Source organism: Schistocerca serialis, chromosome 3, assembly GCF_023864345.2.
Source record: "Schistocerca serialis cubense isolate TAMUIC-IGC-003099 chromosome 3, iqSchSeri2.2, whole genome shotgun sequence".
Lineage (NCBI taxonomy): Eukaryota > Metazoa > Arthropoda > Insecta > Orthoptera > Acrididae > Schistocerca > Schistocerca serialis.
In genome coordinates this window covers 12,719,091-12,725,090 of record NC_064640.1, presented here as the reverse complement: position 1 = coordinate 12,725,090, position 6,000 = coordinate 12,719,091, and positions in this window count along the sequence as shown.

Below are 6,000 nucleotides of genomic sequence, written 5' to 3'. Positions count from 1 at the left end.
CGACTACTGGCGTGCTTGAACTTTGGCGTGCTAAATGCCGCCGCAGCGCGCCACTTCACATAACCTCAACCAAACACTCTTTTAAATTGATTGTACAATACCCTGTCCACAGGATTTAGCGCAAATAAATCACAAAACGCAGATTACTTTGCTCATATGTTGTGTAATAAAATGTAATAAGAATAGAGTCTTTATTAAAAATACCAGCAGCGTTACAAAATTACATAGCATCATTATACAATGCAATCGATCGTTGAAACGAATGGCGGTCTGTTTCCACTCATCCATGTATCTCTTTTAATAAATCACACATCGGACTCTCCGTTTACGCTATGCAACTGTCTATCTGTTTTTATATCTTCGTGTGTGACACGCATTTTCCATTCATCTGTGTCTATATTTTAATTAATCACCGAGTCAAACTTCTATATTTTAACTTACGCAACTGAAGATCTGTCTTTTTTATTGTACAAAACGTTTATGATTGTCAAATACCATGCCCAGTTTTTATATTATATTTTCTAAAATTTTCCCCTTATGTGGTTGAAGAGCGGCAGTTTGTATCCGCTGACAACCCACTCCCTTCCCATATGTGAGGGTGGTGATGAAATAACAATAAAGAAAAGAAACTGAAGCGAAATCTGTAGATTGCTAATCAAACAGAGCACAAAAACCATACCTCCAAGCGAACACATGGCTCCCACACCATCCATCTTGATCCTAGAGTTGATTCTAGAAATCGGATCTCAACCATATGCATAGAAACCAATAAAATGTCAGCCAGCACCTGTATCCCATAGCGTTTACTTATGAGCCACAGTTAAAATAAACTTTAAAAAGGGGAGAATTTATTAAAATAAAGTACTATGGTATGAAAATGTGCAATACTATTGCACAGTGCATACGAATCATTAAAAAAAAAATGGCTCTGAGCACTATGGAACTTAACTGCTGAGGTCATCAGTCCCCTAGAACTTAGAACTACTTAAACCTAACTAACCTAAGGACATCACACACGTCCATGCCAGAGGCAGGATTCGAACCTGCGACCGTAGCGGTCGCGAGGTTCCAGATTGTAGCGCCTAGAACCGCTCGGCCACTCCGGCCGGCAATCATTAAAACAACAGGTTTGCAGCGCACCAATTAAACAGAACTACGATTTTTTTTTTAAATTTAAATTTACAAACTGTGTCCGCATAATCCAGCCACTGTTAGGGAGCACATAAGCCGGTTCAGTTATATGCAATGAAATGTGAAAGCAGTTGTGCTTTTGGACATTTTTGTCAAATACCATGCCCAGTTTTAATATTATATTTTCTAAAATTTTCGCCTCATGTGGCTGAAGAGCGGCAGTTTGTATCCGCTGACAACCCACTCCCTTCCCATATGTGGGGGTGGTGATGAAATAACAATAAAGAAAAGAAACTGAAGCGAAATCTGTAGAGTGCTAATCAAACAGAGCACAAAAATCATACCTCCAAGCGAACACATGGCTCCCACACCATCCATCTTGATCCTAGTCACTCGTCGCTGCACTGCTGTATACCTCATGCCTTTAAAGAGTCAACGTATCTGGCGTAATACTATCTATGGTACATAGAATTTTTTTTTAAATTTTATGACGAAGCTTGTATGGCTGATTAATGTGACTGTACCATCCATATACGCAGTGACACGAATTATGTAATGTACTGGGTTCACTCAGGTACGGAAATGCTATCATGTTATCTAATAACGATTTATGACTCTGCATTTTATGTACCGAGTGATCAAAAAGTCATTATAAATTTGAAAACTTAATAAACCACGGAATAATGTAGATAGGGAGGTAAAAATTAACACACATGCTTGGAATGACATGGGGTTTTATTAGAACCACCCCATATTGCTAGATGCGTGAAAAATCTCTTGCGCGCGTTGTGTGGTGATCGTGTGCTCAGCCGCCACTTTCGTCATGCTTGGCCTCCCAGGTCCCCAGACCTCAGTCCGTGCGATTATTGGCTTTGGGGTTACCTGAAGTCACAAGTGTATCGTGATCGACCGACATCTCTAGGGATGCTGAAAGACAACATCCGACGCCAATGCCTCACCATAACTTAGGACATGCTTTACAGTGCTGTTCACTATATCATTCCTCGACTACAGCTATTGTTGAGGAATGATGGTGGACATATTGAGCATTTGCTGTAAATAACATCATCTTTGCTTTGTCTTAGTTTGTTATGCTAATTATTGCTATTCTGATCAGATGAAGCGCCATCTGTCGGACATTTTTTGAACTTTTGTATTTTTTTGGTTCTAATAAAACCCCATGTCATTCCAAGCATGTGTGTCAATTTGTACCTCTCTATCTACATTATTCCGTAATTTATTCAGTTTTCAAATTTATACTGACTTTTTGATCACCCGGTAAGTTGGAGACACTGAATGTCAAGCTACCTTTGTAGGTTATTTTTCAGGTCTGAAGATGGTCATAACTGATCGAAATTAGATATCTGATTAATAAAATTTTTGTGGCTCACGACTGGATTTATAATAAAACACATATTTCCTGCCGGCCGAAGTGGCCGAGCGGTTCTAGGCGCTACAGTATGGAACCGCGCGACCGCTACGGTCGCAGGTTCGAATCCTGCCTCGGGCATGGATGTGTGTGATGTCCTTAGGTTAGTTAGGTTTAAGTAGTTCTAAGTTCTAGGGGACTGGTGACCTCAGCATTTAAATCCCATAGTGTTCAGAGCCATTTGAAACATTTTTGAACATATTTCCTGAATCGTTGTGAATCAACCTTATACCGAATATACCGTAACTCGTATAAATAACAGTTGCCATACTGGTTAGAATAATTATTTGATGTCAACTTTATGTTAGAAAGAGTGAGTGTGTGGAGCCTGGTACTCTTGTTTGTACACAAAAGGCGGCGCAGACGGCCGGAGCAGGCTGTTTACGTGTTGGGCGGCGCGGCTGGCGCCGAGCTGTCTGGGAGACTCAGCTTTCTCGGCGGCGCGACAACAGCGGAATGAGCGAGTTTCCCCGCTTACGACACGTCAGCAGTCCGCGCCTCGGCGCATCCGCTTGTGAAACAGCTGGCCCAGCACGTCCTATCCACTGTTTGTGTGAAAGCGAGAACGCTGGAAAATCCCTCACCGCTGCTGCCCGCTTCCACTACTGCAGGGAAGGCCGAGATATTGTCAGGATAATTGAATTGGGTTCGCTTCCGCCATACGTTGTTCTTTAATACGCAAATCACAAAAAATGGTTCAAATGGCTCTGAGCACTATGGGACTTAACATCTATGGTCATCAGTCCCCTAGAACTTAGAACTACTTAAACCTAACTAACCTAAGGACAACACACAACACCCAGCCATCACGAGGCAGAGAAAATCCCTGACCCCGCCGGGAATCGAACCCGGGAACCCGGGCACGCAAATCACAAAGTTCTCCGAAAATACTACCTCACATTCGTTTCTGCGTCAACGCACTGTGAACGCGCCCCACGAGCCATTGGCGCAGGGAGCTCCTTACCTTTAGTAGTAATCCCCCTTCCTAGTCCACTCGTAAATGGAATGGGGCAAAAATTACTGCCTACTGTATATGATTCTCTACGAGCCCTAATCTTCCTTGTTTTGTCTTACTTGGCATTAAGGTTGGAGGAAGCAGGATCGTCATGCAGCCTGTCGCAAATAACCGGTTCTCTGCGCTTCGTCAATAGTGTTTCGCGGATGATCGCTATCTTTCCTCCGAGAATGCCTACTTGAGATCCGTAACACTCTTGCCGATCGAGCCTGCCAGTGACAAATGTAGCACCAAGTCTCTGAATTGCTTCGATGTCTTCCATTAATCCAACGTGGTGGGAATCCCAAACATACTAGCTGTACTCAGCAGTAGTTCGCGCAAGTGCATCGTACAGCTAACATAGCTGGGTTTGAGTCTATTTAATCTGAAAGGCCGATGGACTTTACCTGGATGCCTTCTACCTGGGCTGAGGGGTTTGAAATGAAGTGTTAGGTGTTTTTTTCTATTTTTCTTTTTAGTTTAGGAATAGTTTGAATTAAAAAATGGCGAGTTATTGTGTTTTTAGAGTGTTCGCAATTTACTTGAAGTGTGTTAACATGTAATGTAAGTGAGACGTGCAAGACTCAATTACGAGCTGGACGATTCACGTGGTGGTTGGCTTGTTTGTATCCTTGTGAATGTGGGTGTTTGAGATAAACCAGGACACGGTTCAAAATGGTTTAAATGGCTCTAAACACTATGGGACCTAACAGCTGAGATCATCAGTTCCCTAGACTCAGAACTAATTAAACCTAACTAACCTAAGGACATCACACACATCCGTGCCCGAGCAGGATTCCAACCTGCGACCGTAGCAGCAGCGCGGTTCCGAATGAAGCGCCTAGAACCGCTCGGTCACAACGGCCGGCCCAGGACTCGAGTTTTATAATTCTGACAGCCGTGTTACTGATGTCCGTTCTCTTTAAGCGAATAACTGCAACCGCGACCCATATCTCACAACGGTCATCATTATCAGTTTATACAGGGTGTTACAAAAAGGTACGGCCAAACTTTCAGGAAACATTTCTCACACACAAAGAAAGAAAATATGTTATGTGGACATGTGTCCGGAAACGCTTACTTTCCATGTTAGAGCTCATTTTATTACTTCTCTTCAAATCACATTAATCATGGAATGGAAACACACAGCAACACAACGTACCTGCGTGACTTCAAACACTTTGTTACAGGAAATGTTCAAAATGTCCTCCGTTAGCGAGGATACATGCATTCACCCTCCGTCGCATGGAATTCCTGATGCGCTGATGCAGCCCTGGAGAATGGCGTATTGTATCGCAGCCGTCCACAATACGAGCACGAAGAGTCTCTACATTTGGTACCGGGGTTGCGTAGACAAGAGCTTTCAAATGCCCCCATAAATGAAAGTCAAGAGGGCTGAGGTCAGGAGAGCGTGGAGGCCATGAAATTGGTCCGCCTCTACCAATCCATCGGTCACCGAATCTGTTGTTGAGAAGCGTACGAACACTTCGACTGAAATGTGCAGGAGCTCCATCGCGCATGGACCACATGTTGTGTCGTACTTGTAAAGGCACATGTTCTAGCAGCACAGGTAGAATATCCCGTATGAAATCATGATAACGTGCTCCATTGAGCGTAGGTGGTCGAAACTAAAATGAGCTCTAACATGGAAAGTAAGCGTTTCCGGGCACATGTCCACATAACATCTTTTCTTTATTTGTGTGTGAGGAATGTTTCCTGAAAGTTTGGCCGTACCTTTTTGTAACACCTTGTATAAACTGATGACTGTTGTGAGATGTGGGGCGGGGTGCAGTTATTCGCTTAAAGAGAACGGACATCAGTAACACGGCTGTCAGAATTATAAAACTCGAGTCCTGGGCCGCCCGTGTGACCGAGCGGTTCTAGGCGTTTCATTCGGAACCGCGCTGCTGCTACGGTCGCAGATTGGAATCCTGCTCGGGCACGGATGTGTGTGATGTCCTTAGGTTAGTTAGGTTTAATTGGTTCTAAGTCTAGGGAACTGATGATCTCAGCTGTTAGGTCCCATAGTGTTTAGAGCCATTTAAACCATTTTGAACCGTGTCCTGGTTTATCTCAAACACTCATATTCACAAGGATACAAACAAGCCAACCACCCTGTATTGTAAGTTAAAGTTCATTGCCTTGTTTTTCTGTCTACATGTGAAAGCTAAGCTCAGGAATTAATGTAAGGACTTCGATACGGTTTTCACTAGCAGACAGGCTGACAAACGAGGACGATTGTTGTATACAAATTAATAAATATCTGGTGCCATTTGCATGAACTACGACGAATTAAGACCCCAGCCTCGTTTTTACGTCTGTATTTGAAGGTTAACCTCAGGAACTATTGTAGGTATTTTAATAAGATTTTCACTGGTAGACTAATTCACGAAGATGGTTTATGCATATGTTTTATTACCGCTATGCAGGACAAGTCGTCCTGCCG